Raw genomic sequence first — 14,876 nt, forward strand, 5'->3', positions numbered from 1 at the left:
CTCCTACCCAAGAAGGACACCAGGGCTTCCAGTTTGGAACTATTAGGGATAAAGCTGCTGTGAATATTTGTTCACTGATTATTGTGTGAACAAAATTTTCTCTTTATCTGGGATAAATGCCCAAGAGTACAATTTCTAAGCTGTATGGTAAGTGCCTGTTTAGTTTCATAAGACTCAGTTAAAATTTCCAATGTGGCTGTAACATTTTACACTCTGGGTCAGCAATTTCTGAATATATTGTTTCTCTACATCCTTGTCAGCCTTTGATGTTATCACTATTTTTAAAAATTTTAGCCCTTATGATAGGTGTATTGTGATATCTTATTGTAGTTTTAATTTATATTGGGGTTAGCCTAAAAGTTAATTGAAACTTTTTGGCTAACCCAATATTTCCCTTATGGCTAATAATGGCGAAAATCTGTTTATGTGCTTATTTTCTATCTGTATATTGTCTGTGCATGCACGCTAAGTCGCTTCAGTTGTGTCTGACTCTTCACGACCCTATGGACTGTAGCCTGCCAGGCTCCTCTGTCCATGGGATTCTCCTGGCAAGAATACTGGAGTGGGTTGCCATGCCCTCCTCCAGGGAATCTTCCCTACTCATGGATCAAACCCACATCTCTTATGTCTCCTGCATTGGCAAGCGGGTTCTTTAAAACTAGCGCCACCTGGGAAACCCCATATATCCTCCTTAGCTAAATGCCTTGTCATGTTCTAATTGAACTGCTTGTTTTTATTATTAAGTTTCGTGAGTTCTATATAATATATTCTAGATATGACTCTTTTGTTGGATAGATGGTTTGCAAATATTTTTCCACCCAATCTGTAGCTTGTATTTTCATTCTGTTAACAAGGGCTTTCTCACAGCAAAATTTTTAATTTGATGAGGTCCAATTTATTTATGGATCATGGCTCTGGTATTATATGTCAGAACTTTTTACCAGGCCTTAGGTCTCAAAGATATTCTCCTATGTTTTCTTTTAAATTTTTTAAAGTTTTATTTCACATTTAAGTCTGTAGTCCATTTTGAGTCCATATTTATGTAGGGTTTGGAGGTTTAAATCCAGGTTCACTTTTTGACTAAAAATGCCCAATTGCTAGAGCACAGTTTGTTTAAAAAAGCTATCCCTCCTCCCTTGAATTTTTTTTCTTTCATCTTTGTCAAAAACCAGTGGAGCATATTTCTGTGGGTCTATTTTGATGTTCTCTCTTCTGTTGCTTTGGTCTATGTGTCTATCCATCCTCTCCAATATCACACTATTTTGATTACTGTAGCTATAGAGCATATGTTACTATTGGTTAGAGTGATTCCTCACACTTTATTTTTCTTCTTCAACATTTATTTAGCTATTCTAGGGCTGGTGTTCATCTGTACAAATTTTAGGATAAACTTGTCTATGGGTACAAAACGCTTGCTAGAAAGTGTTAAACTTACAGATCAGTTTGGGTGAGAATGGACATCATTTATATGTTTAATATTTCAGTCCATGAACACAGTTGTTATTGTTGCTGTTCAGTCGCTAAGTCATGTCCAGCTCTTTGCAACTCCATGAACTGCAGCAGGCCAGGTTCCCTGTCCTTCACCATCTCCCAGAGTTTTCTCAAACTCAAGTCCATTGCATCGGTGATGCCATCCAACCATCTCATCCTCTGTCATCCCCTTCTCCTCCTGCCTTAAATCTTTTCAAGTAACAGGGTCTTTTCCAAATAAGTCAGCTCTTCGCATCAGGTAGCCAAAGTATTGGAGCTTCAGCTTCAGCATCAGTCCTTCCAATGTGTATTCAGGATTGATTTCCTTTAGGATTGACTTGTTTGATATCCCTGCAGTCCGAGGGACTTTCAAGAGTCTTCTCCAGAATCATAGCTCGAAAGCATCAGTTCTTTGGCTCTCAGCCTTTTTTATGGTCCGACTCTCACATCTATACATGACTACTGAAAAAACACAGCATTGACTATATGGACCTCTGTTGGCAAAGCAATGTCTCTGCGTTTTAGTATGTTGTTTAGGTTTGTCAATAGCTTTTCTTCCAAGGAGGAAGCATCTTTTAATTTTGTGTCTGCAGTCACTGTTTGCAGTGATTTTGGAACCCAAGAAAATAAAATCTGTCACTGTTGCAATTTTTTCCCCATCTATTTGCCATGAAGTGATGGGACCAGATGCCATGATCTTGGTTTTTTGAATGTTGAGTTTTAAGCCAGCTTTTTCACTCTCCTCTTTGACCTTCACCAAGAGGCTCTTTAGTTCCTCATTGCTTTCTGCCATTAGGGTGGTGTCATCTGCATATCTGAGGTTGTCAATATTTCTTCTGGCAATCTTGATTCCAGCTTATGACTCATTTGGCATTTCCCATGAGTATATCTCTTTATTTATTTATTTAGATCCTTGATTTCTTTCACCAAAATTGGTATAATTTTCTGCATTCAGATCCTGTACATGTTTAATAAATGTTCTTAGGTATTCATTTTCTTTGAAGCAATTATAAATTATATATATATATATATATATATTAGTTTACATTTTTACATGCTTATTGTTACCATATAGAAATTATGGAGAATTAATTAGAAGTGTGGTTTTTTTCAACACATTTGGAGACTTTCTTGCTATCCTTCTGTTATTAATTTCTAGTTTGATCCCATTGTGGTCAGAAATTAAACTCTGTATACTTTCAATGCTTTTAAATACTTAAAGATTTGTTTTAAGACTTTAAGAAAAGCATTCTTCTGGAGTGTTTCCAGAGGAAGGCAATGTGGGTGATAAAAGAGCTGGATCCATGTCTTGTGATGAATGGATGAAAGAAACATTTGTGGTTTAGAGCAGCAGAGAATTGGTTGCCAACAGACCTTTTTGGCACCAAGGACTGATTCTGTGGAAGACAATGTTTCCATGGAACAGTGTTGGGGGGTGGTTTCAGGATGATTCAAATGCATTGCATTTATTGTGCACTTTATTCCTATTATTGTCACATCAGCTCCACCTCAGATCATTAAGCATTAGATCCCGGAGGTGGGGGACACCTGGTTTAGAGAACAAAGACTTGGAAAGGACATATGACAGCATGTTCAAATACTTGAAAGTTTACCAGGCCCAAGAGAAATGAAATTACCACTGTACTATTGCATGGTTTGGAATTAAGACCGGAGGGCTGCAACCGTCCTTGGTCAACCTAGGGAATGGATAGACTTGAGGGGTAGTGAGATGACTGCCATCTTAAGTATACTAGCATCACCTAGAAATTAATTGTTGGTCTAGGATATTGTTAAACTAAGTTTTCCATGATGAGGCCATTAAACTAGATGGCACAAAAGATCCTTCACAGTTCCAGGCTTGGTTGCTTTAAGTTCACTATTGTTTATGTTATAAAATAAAGTAATTTTACTTTGTTGTGTGTAAGAAGCATAAAACTATGCTTAGAATGAATAAATCTTTAAAACACCATGAAAATTTGAAGTGAGGTTCTTGTGTACAGCATAGAATTTGGTGGTGTTTTTAAAAAATCTACTCTGCTAATTTCTTTTAATTGTTATTCCTACACCATTTACATTTAAAGTAATTATGTCATATTAAAGCTTAAGTTTGCTGCTTTATTATTTGTTTTCTGTTTCTCATTACTCTGTTTTCCTTTTCTTGCTTTCTTGTAGGACACCTAAGCATTTTTTGGAAATTCCATTTTTATTTATGTATAGTGCTTTTGAATATAGCTCTTCATATAGTTTATTTTATTGTTTTATTTTATAGTTTTCAATGCAATATACATGTGTACATATCCCAGTTTACTGGTATCATCATTTCAATCACTTCATCAAGTAGAAAATCTTGCTTCCATTTTGGTTCCTCTATCCTCCCACATTTAAATAGAAATAGCTTAAGTATTTCCTCTGTGCACATTGAACTCACATCACATGATGGTACAGTTTTTGCTTTAACGATGAAACATGATCTTAAAAAATTCATGAGGAGTATTCTATTTGCCTTAACTTTTACTCACTTTATCGCTCTTCTTTCCTAAAGACCCATCCTTGTTGTGTTATAATTTCCTTTCTGGTTAATGAATTTCCTTTAGCCATTCTTTAAAGGTAGGTCTGTTGGCAACCAACTCTCTTAGATTTCCTTCATCTGAGAATATATTTATTTCACTTTCATTCCCGAAGGTTGTATTTGCTAGATACAGAATTGGCTGTTGACATAAAAAGGAACGAAATGTGCTATTTGAAGAAACATGGATGGATCTAGACACTGTCATACAGAGTGAAGCAAGTCAGAACGAGAAAAACAAATACTGTATATCACTTATATGTGGAATCTAGAAAACTGATGCAGATGAACTTATTTGCAAAGCAGAAATAGAGACACAGATATAGAGAACAAACATATGGATACAAAGAGGGGAAGGGGGTGGGATGAACTGGGAGATTGAGATGGACATATATACTCTACTATGTATAAAATAGATAACTAATGAGAACCTACTTGTATAGCACAGGGAACTCTACTCAATGCTCTGTGGTAACCTAAATGGGAAGGAAACCCAAATCCAAAAAAGTTATATGTATATGTATTGGAGATGGAAATGGCAACCAACTTCAGTATTCTTGCCTGGGAAATCCCATGGACAGAGGAGCTAGGCAGGCTACAGTCCATGGGGTTGCAAAAGAGTTGGACATGAATTAGGGACTAAACAACAGCAACATTTATATGTACAGCTGATTCATTTTGCTGCACACTGAGAAACTAACAAAACATTGTAAAGCAACCATACTCCAATAAAAATTAATTTGAAAATAAAAGCTAAAAACTAATAATAATTGGCTACTGACAGTGGGTAGAAAAGCAAAGGATTGATTAGTCCTGCCCTCTTATTTTCATGAGGAGGTTGAAGCGGGTATTGAAGACCAGCTCCCCACCCAGCCCTGCTGAAACTGCAGAAAAGAGACTTGGAGGAAGGTGACTATTGGCAAAAAGGTGCCCTGCTCTGTTAGGCCACCTTTTCCCAGTCCCTTGGTTATGGGGAAGAGCTTTTCTTGGAGCTTTTCTTTGTTGATGGTTCTGGATTGCAGGCTCCTCCAGTGCCCTTTTGGGGATATGTGAGAGGCAAAATAACACCCAGGGAGTTCACTGCCAGGCCTTTCCTTAAGCCCCAGGGTCCTGATGGAGTCCCTACTTCCACCTTTTCCTGTGTTTGAGGCATAATTAACATACAATGAAATGCAGTGCTAATAAGAACACATTTTGATGAGTTCTGTTAAAAGTATTCATTCCCCTGTGTAGCTATTGCCACAATCAAGATACCGAATATTTCCATCACAGCAGAAAGTTCCTTTCTACAGACAACGCCTTCTCTTCATGCCCAGTCCACCCTTGATCTGTTTTCTGTCATTCTACATTTGTTTTTGCTATTATAGATGTGTTATTCTGTTTCGCATAAATGGAATTATACACTATGAACTCTAGCCTCCTGTGCTAAGCATATTATTTTTTGTTGTTTTGTTTTTTAATCTTTTTAAATTTGAACTAAAAAGCCTCTTGATGACAGTGAAAGAGGAGAGTGAAAAAGTTGGCTTAAAGCTCAACATTCAGAAAACTAAGATCATGGCATCTGGTCCCATTACTTCATGGGAAATAAATGGGGAAACAGGGTCAGACTTTATTTTGGGGGCTCCAAAATCACTGCAGATGGTGATTGCAGCCATGAAATTAAAAGATGCTTACTCCTTGAAAAAAAAGTTATGTCCAACCTAGATAGCATATTGAAAAGCAGAGACATTACTTTACCAACAAAGGTCTGTCTAGTCAAGGCTATGGTTTTTCCAGTGGTCATATATGGATGTGAGAGTTGGACTGTGAAGAAGGCTGAGCACCAAAGAATTGATGCTTTTGAACTGTGGTGTTGGAGAAGACTCTTGAGAGTCCCTTGGACTACAAGGAGATCCAACCAGTCCATTCTGAAGGAGATCAGCCCAGGGATTTCTTTGGAAGGAATGATGCTAAAGGTGAAACTCCAGTACTTTGGCCACCTCATGCGAAGAGTTGACTCATTGGAAAAGACTCTGATGCTGGGAGGGATTGGGGGCAGGAGGAGAAGGGGACGACAGAGGATGAGATGGCTGGATGGCATCACCAACTTGACGGACGTGAGTTTGAGTGAACTCTGGGAGTTGGTGATGGATAGGGAGGCCTGGCGTGCTGCGATTCATGGGGTCGCAAAGAGTTAGACACGACTGAGCGACTGAACTGAACTGAACTGAACGGTAAGTTAGCTCTGGTGAGTCAGACTTAAATGCTGCAAAGGGGGTTCAAAAGAAGGGATTCCCGATGTAAGTTGTCTCTGGCGTGAGTCAGACTGCTCTAAAGCAAGGATTACGAGAAACATTGGGTCTGGATGGTAACGTATCTCTGGCCTTAATCAGGCATCTGTGCCGCATGGGCCATGGTTGTAGGCTCAGGGACAGCAGTTGTGAGTCGCTATTTGTCAGAATTTCGTGCCATTGTGCAGAGCAAGGGGATATTGTCAACCGTGAGATGTCTTCTCTGTGTTTGGGTATATTTTTAGAACTTTCCAAGTTTCCTTTCGGCACTCTTCTGCTCAGCACACTCAGCACTTTAGTTGGAAAAATGAGGTCAGGTGTGTATTGTCAATGAGCCGTCCTTAGTACAGGCCTTTCTTATACATGCGCCAATGAGCCTAGATGTCCACGAGACTACCGAATGAGGTGTAAGGACTGGAGGATTCAAATCTTGTTTTCCTCTTTCTGGAGAGGGCTACGACTCCAGGCTGTATCTGTTTCTCCCTTTGTGTATCTGCTAGATAGCCTTTTGTGCTAGGCGGCTGCTTCACTTCCATATGGGTCTTCCTGTTGGTTGGGTCGTCATTGCCTCAAGAGGATCTTCTCTGCACTCTCAAGGAAGAAGGTGTTGTTAGTACCACAGTGGAGGGGCAGGTATGCCTTGTTTGTGGTATTGCACTACAGGAGTGGGTGAGACGAAAGGGGAGCTCGTTTTGGGTAGGTAAAGGGTCTGGTGGTTTCCCCGTTTAAGGTTTTGCTTCCTCTTGATGAGGGTAATTTGGGCCCAGCAGGGGTATGAGGAAGAGGCTCTGAGATTATAAGGAAGGACAGGCATTGGAGGGGACAAGGATCTTTGGTGTGAAACATTTGGGAGACATTGTGGTTCAGGGCTCTTTCTCCTGTTTCCTGGGCCTGTTCCCTCACATCACCATCGGGTGGCCATATCTCTGATATATATATAGAAGATAGAGAAGGCGATGGCACCCCACTCCAGTACTCTTGCCTAGAAAATCCCATGGGTGGAGGAGCCTGGTAGGCTGCAGTCCATGGGGTCGCTAGAGTCAGACTCGACTGAGCGACTTCACTTTCACTTTTCACTTTCATACATTGGAGAAGGAAATGGCAACCCACTCCACTGTTCTTGCCTGGAGAATCCCAGGGATGGCGGAGCCTGGTGGGCTGCCATCTATGGGGTCGCACAGAGTCAGACACGACTGAAGCGAAGCAGCAGCAGCAAAGTACATGGATAGGTGTAAAGTGAGTTAATTTGGACCTCTATTGAAGGTTAGCCATTAATACTGGGATTAGGTCTTCACTTTTCATTTTCCTAGTGAATTGTGGTCCTCTCTGCCAGGAGATGATTTCCCTACCTCTGCACTTTCTGCACACTGTTTAATTTTGTTTATAATGTTTCCTCCTCTTGCATAATAACATAACCTAAGGGAGTTCTGAGAAGGAACACCTCTTGCTTCTGCGGATGCTGTAATCCTTCTGCGATGCTACCTTCCCTCACCTTTTCATGATTTTCTCCTGCAGCTTTACTGACTCTTGTGCACTGCTTTGATGGTCTTTTCTTTCTCTGAGTGTCCAGGAGCTCTAGCACTTTCTGGTTTCAACTGCTTAAGTTGTTCTCTGACCTAGCACCACGCTTTGCAAGGATTTTCCTGCCAGGTCCTTAAAGGAGCATTCCTGAGTTGTCAAATTGGCAAGAGGCTTATTGAGCTTTTTAAATGATTTCCACACATATAAAGAGGCAGATGAAGAACTGACACGTTTTCCAAAGTTAACCTTCTAAAGCAAATGGAGGAGTGAAGGTGTGCTGTCAGTTTAATAGGGAAAATTAAAGCTTTGTTTCTTATGTAACTTTGTATTTGCCTCCAATACCCTAACATGAGAAATCAGGTCTCTGCAGATTTCTGTCCCCCACAAATTGTGATTGCCACACCCTGGGCCAAATTCAGGCCACAGGGAACTTCTTTCAGTGGAACTTGTGCCAACAGTACCACAAGCAAGAGGAATAAGTAGGAGCCATTGTTCACCCTCCAGTTTGCTGATATTTTACCAAAACCTGTGTCCTTGAGGCGAGTTTTTTGTGGTCCTTTGCAGTAGCGAATATAACCACAGGCCTTGTTTACAGATGGTTCTATTTGCTATGCTGATCTCACCGGTCTTGGCAAATGGAAGATGTACTGTACCAGTCATGTCAGAGAGGAACAGATGACTATAAAATATTTTCAATTTGTCAAATGTTGTTTTTCAATAAAATATATATGATGGAAAAGCTCCCCTTGTAGCTCTCTCATCATCCTTCTTTGTGATGAATCCAGGCACCATCAATGAAGATGTGGCTTCACGTGTGCATCACACCAGGTACCAAGTGGGACTCTGGGCTCAGTAATCTGGGCATTGATGAGAGGTGGTGGGTGGAAGGGGGAGGAACTCGGGGACAGATCTGAAGTTCTGCCCTTTTTAAAGTAAGAAGAAGGGTAGGTAATCTTACATCATCCTAGGAGAAGTGATCCTTCTCACCTGTTCATGAGGATGACAGAAGCATACCTGGATATTGTGTTTGTGGGGGAGGTTTATCGCCTATTCATGCTAAGGGTGAGAATAAAAGGAGTGGCCCAGCATGGTTCTGGAGAACATCAGAATCATGGGAACAAAAACCTGGAAGCACACAATAAACTGCTGGTCCAATTTGAATTAGAATCCAGTCCTTTGAATATTAGGAATTATTCACTACATGTCACTCATTACCAGAATATGAATGAACAGAATTGAAAAGGTAGCTGACTGGCTGAAGTCTTTGCCTCTGACTAGTCATTAAAGACAGAGAAGGCAATGACAACCCACTCCACTGTTCTTTCCTGGAGAATCCCAGGGACGGGGGAGCCTGGTGGGCTGCCGTCTATGGGGTTGGTTGCACAGAGTCGGACACGACTGAAGTGACTTAGTAACAGCAGCAGCAGCAGTCATTAAAGAAAAATCAGACTCTACGCTCATTACCTAAAACTTCTAATAGTAAATTTATAAACCCTTTGTAGAGCTGAGAATGCCAACAGCTTTTTCTGAAACAGTCATTCAAGTGGCAACATGGTACAGGAATAATAATTCTAGGGAATTTTAAGATAACTCTCTAATCTGCCTACTAAATGTAGGCAGAGCATGGAGTATTCAGGAGTTGGGCAGGCAGGCAAGTTAGGTGGGTCACAGGCGCACACCTGGCCCCAGATGGGAATGCCAGGTGGTGGGATTATTCCAGGCAGGTGAAAGGAAGTACCAGAAAGAGGGCTTAGGCAGGCAGATCCCCCAGTCCAGCCCCAAGTGAGGTCGTGAGGGCTCAGGCTAGAGCCTGACTCAGGGAGGCAGTGTTGAGGCCTGGCTCCAGGACCTTGGATGGCTCTACTATAGACTGCCAATCGCTTCGGGCCCCCCTGAGCAGGTAATGGAACTCAAGGTGTGTCTACTAGTTTGATTCAAACACTCTGGGAGGCGGCAAGGTGTTCATTTCTCTCCTCTGGGTGGTCCAGACAGGTGTTGACCTTGTCCAACAGGGGGTGGGTGGCTGCAATACTGCTCCTCAGGTGAAGCCATGGTCCTCGCCTTCTGCGTGCACATCCACAGGCACTTCTTCTTCCACATGGCAGCCAGACATGATGGGCTCATGCTCTCACAAGGCTCATGTGGCTTTGGAGTGAGGGGGTGCAACTTGGGTGCATGGACAGCCTAAGGCAGGGAGGGAGGGCTAGGGAAGTCATTAAAACCTTGTGCTCACTGAAATCGTCCTCCTGAGGAAAATAAAGCAAGACTTTCACAGTCTGTCCTGTTTGAAGATGTGCCCACTGGGTGGTGGGCTCAGGTCTCTCCCCAATTATTCAGAAAGTTCTTCAAGACTGCGGGTGTCAGCAACTCACATCTTACCATCATGGTCTAGGGTCCCCAAAGCTGCAACGTGTGATCTCCTGCCCAAGGGGTTCCTCAGTATGTGGAGGTCGAACAAGGTCATCTATATAGTCGTTACAGCTGAAATTACTTTCTTTATCCCAGTATTATGACCTACTGGTGTTAAAGAATGACTTATGCATTAAGATGTGAGCTACCAGACTTAGCTATACAAGTCCAAGTCAGCAGGCAGGAGAGAAACATGCTGAGATTTGGATGATGGAGCACGTGGGACTACTTCTCACCAGTACTCCAAATACAGGATCTGTGGTTATCAATTACAAAATTAATCAATGGGCATGTTTTCTGTGTTATAAGAGACCAAGGCATTTTGAACCTGGGGAAGACTTGAGAGGAGTGTGCATAATTTTTTCCATTTATTGAGGGCTTTCTATGGGCCAGGCATATGCGTCTCCATCACAAATATTGATATGCAGAAAAATGTGATGATGCAAAGGCATCTATGTGAAACACAGGATATCCTGACACTCAGAAGGAGGGTCTCAGTGCACAGGCACATTCATATAGCAGCACACATAACTCCTGAACCTGGTGTGCACCTTTAGAACTCTGTTCTTCCAGTGGAGGTCAAGGACCTTGTAAATCGCTAAGGCTCACCTGCCCCTTCCACACACACACACATTCAGAAAGCAGGGGATCCCTGCCTCCTTCTACTCTTCCTTTTCCTTGAATGTGGTATCACTTTGGAGATAAATGAACGGGTGACAGGAAGCTTACAGGCAAAAAGGATCAGTAGGGACCTTCCCATTTTGGGTTCCTTTTCTGCTTTTTGTTCTGATTCATTTCCCCACCCCAGGAATGCCAATGTGTGAAAGGCTTGAAGCACCTTTCTGCCAAGATTTTGGGACTGACTGGTGGACATCTGATGATATTTGGGATGGATCTCCAGGCACGGAGGTATTCTGGTGAGGCTTGGAGGAAGGGTGTAGTCAGACTGGAAAGGCTGTGAGTATCTTGGAAGCCCCTAGGGCACAATTCTCCTCCAGACAGAGGCAAATGCAGGCTAGTCTGTACCTGGCTTCCAGCGCTCGTGTCCTCTCAGCCTTCCTCCTGCCTCCCCATTCGTTTTTCTGTCACTATATCCCTCCAGTGATTTCTTTTTCCATCTGTCTGTATCCCAGGGACACAGGCTAGGACACAGGCTACAATTTCGTCCTAGTCTCCAGCCACAGTGGCACCGACATGAAGGTCCAGTTCCTGCTATGTGTGGTCTGAGTTCTCTGCTGATTGTGACAAGTGATGTGGGTCTACTGGGGCAGCCATTACTCTTCCAGATGTAGATCTACTCTTAGTGACTGAACCAAGTCCCAGAAGATGACACACGACAATTTTCATACCCTGGTCCAGCCCTATGTTGTGGCAGCATGGAGCCCATCTCCTGAGGGGAAGGACAAGGGTGGCAACTCTGACACTAAGGATTCCCGGTTCCACTGAACTTCACTGGTTAATGTCACTGTCCTAAGCCCGAATGCCATCACTACAAAAACCAGACACAAGTCTGGATTTACCAGGGACACCCTCACACTGACCAATGATCGATGGGCCAAGTTCTTGATCAGGCAATCCACAGAGAATAGTTCCAGAAGTCCAGTGAATATGTGGTATAATTTTCATTCAAATGCTTTTTGTCTGCCCCCGAGTATTATTCAAACACATGCAAAAAACAAACAAACACACACATGCAAACCAAAGAACTTAAGACTCGCCTTTTCCCTATAACATGTACAATGTTGGTTGGAAAATCTAACATTAAGAAAGCAGGGAAGCCGGTGCTTTCATTCCATTCATGAGTGGATCAAATTTGAGAGACATCTTTTGTAGGAGCTTTGCACATATAATATAAAGTTGATAATGTGAATGACCTTTTGTCAGTGTGTGTGTGTGTTTACCTACACGTATGGAAGCCCTGGTGAACACTACTTCAGTGCAGACACTCAATGCTTTGACAGAAGGAGGAGCATCAAAGATCTGGACAGGCAGGCAAGTAGTGTCAGTAACAGGCCCACACCTGACCCCAGGAAGGGATGCCAGGAGGTGTGGCCATGCCAGGCCTCCCGAGGGAGGTACCAGAAGCATGGCTTAGGCAGGCAGATCCTCTAGGATATCTGGAGGCCAGCCCTCAGCCAGGTGGTGAGGGCTAAGTCTAGAGTCCGCCTCAGGGAGGCAGGATAGAGATCTGGCTCACGGGCTCTTGGAGGGATCCACTAAGGGCTGCCAATCCTTGGGGTCTCCATGCATGGCTGCTGAAACTCAAAATGCATCTGACACTTGCATTCAAGCACTACTGCAGGTGGCCACGGAGGTGGTCATTCCTCTTCTCAAGATGGTCCCAACAGGACTGACCTGGTTTAACATGTGGTTAATGGCTGCCTTTATGGCTTCTCTGGTGACACCATGGTCCTTGCCTTCGATGTCTGCACCCACAGCCACGCCCTGTTCCACGGGGCAGCAGACATGTTGTGCTTGTGCATGTGAAAGGCTCACGTGGTGTTGGAGTACGGTGACCATGGGTGCTCTGTCTCCCTCTTCTTCTGACCCTGCACTGACACCCAAATGGTAGATTTGAAAAGAAATTGGATCTCAGTGGAGCTTACCACATCCAACTCATGTTTCTTTGCCTTGGGCCACTTATCTTTTTTCCCTTCATCATTTGCAAGTTGTATCATTAACTCTCTTCATCTCCCATGAGGCCAGAATATGTGTTCTTCCCTGAGAAGGCCATGTTCTTTCACATTCATGCTCCTCTGCACTCAGTTCAGTTCAGTCACTGACTCGTGTCCGACTCTTTGCGACCCCATGAATCACAGCACACCAGGCCTCCCTGTCCATCACCAACTCCCGGAGTTTACCCAAACTCACGTCCATCGAGTCAGTGATGCCATCCAGCCATCTCATCCTCTGTCATCCCCCACTCCTCCTGCCCCCAATCCCTCCCAGCATCAGGGTCTTTTCCAATGAGTCAACTCTTTGCATGAGGTGGCCAAAGTATTGGAGTTTCAGCTTCAGCATCAGTCCTTCCAGTGAACACCCAGGAGTAACCTTCTTTAGGATGGACTGGTTGGATCTCCTTGCAGTCCAAGGGACTCTCAAGAGTCTTCTCCAACACCACAGTTCAAAAGCATCAATTCTGATGAGGAAACCAGAATTGAAAGAGACACGTGTACTCCAATGTTCATCGCAGCACTGTTTATAATAGCCAGGACATGGAAGCAACCTAGATGTCCATCAGCAGATGAATGGATAAGAAAGCTGTGGTACATATACACAATGGAGTATTACTCAGCCATTAAAAAGAATACATTTGAATCAGTTCTAATGAGGTGGATGAAACTGGAGCCTATTATACAGAGTGAAGTAAGCCAGAAAGAAAAACACCAATACAGTATACTAATGCATATATATGGAATTTAGAAAGATGGTAACAATAACCGTGTATACGAGACAGCAAAAGAGACACTGATGTATAGAACAGTCTTTTGGACTCTGTGGGAGAGGGAGAGGGTGGGATGATTTGGGAGAATGGCATTGAAACATGTATAATATCATATATGAAATGAGTCACCAGTCCAGGTTCGATGCACGATACTGGATGCTTGGGGCTGGTGCACTGGGACGACCCAGAGGGATGGTATGGGGAGGGAGGAGGGAGGAGGGTTCAGGATGGGGAACACATGTATACCTGTGGCAGACTCATTTTGATATATGGCAAAACCAATACAATATTGTAAAGTTAAATAAAATAAAATAAAATAAATAAAAAAAAACATTATTATTCCAATTCTAAAAAAAACCCAACAAAACAAACAAACAAAACAAAAGCATCAATTCTTCGGCGCTCAGCTTTCTTCACAGTCCAACTCTCACATCCATCCATGACCACTGGAAAAACCATAGCCTTGACTAGACGGACCTTTGTTGGCAAAGTAATGTCTCTGCTTTTGAATATGCTATCTAGGTTGGTCATAACTTTCCTTCCAAGGAGTAAGTGTCTTTTAATTTCATGGCTGTACTCAACATCTTCAGATTCTGGAGCCCAAAAAAATAAAGTCTGACACTGGTTCCACTGTTTCCCCATCTATTTGCCATGAAGTGATGGGACCAGATGCCATGATCTTCGTTTTCTGAATGTTGAGCTTTAAGCCAACTTTTTCACTCTCCTGTTTCACTTTCAACAAGAGGCTTTTTAGTTCTTCAGTTTCTGCCATAAGGGTGGTGTCATCTGCATATCTGAGGTTATTGATATTTCTCCCGGCAATCTTGATTCCAGCTTGTGCTTCTTCCAGCCCAGTGTTTCTCATGATGTACTCTGCATATAAGTTAAATAAGCAGGGTGATAATATACAGCCTTGACGTACTCCTTTTCCTATTTGGAACCAGTCTGTTGTTCCATGTCCAGTTCTAACTGTTGCTTCCTGACCTGCATATAGGTTTCTCAAGAGGCAGGTCAGGTAGTCTGGTATGCCCATCTCTTTCAGAATTTCCCACAGTTTATTGTGATCCACAGAGTGATCCTCACCCATAGTTTGGAACTAATTTTCATATATTTGTTTTTGCTGTTTCTTCAAAGTTCTATTTGAGGACTATGAAGCCAATTCCAATAATAGCACCTGTCTGCCATATTCCAGTTT

This window comes from Bos javanicus, chromosome X (assembly GCF_032452875.1).
Source record: "Bos javanicus breed banteng chromosome X, ARS-OSU_banteng_1.0, whole genome shotgun sequence".
Classification (NCBI taxonomy): domain Eukaryota; kingdom Metazoa; phylum Chordata; class Mammalia; order Artiodactyla; family Bovidae; genus Bos; species Bos javanicus.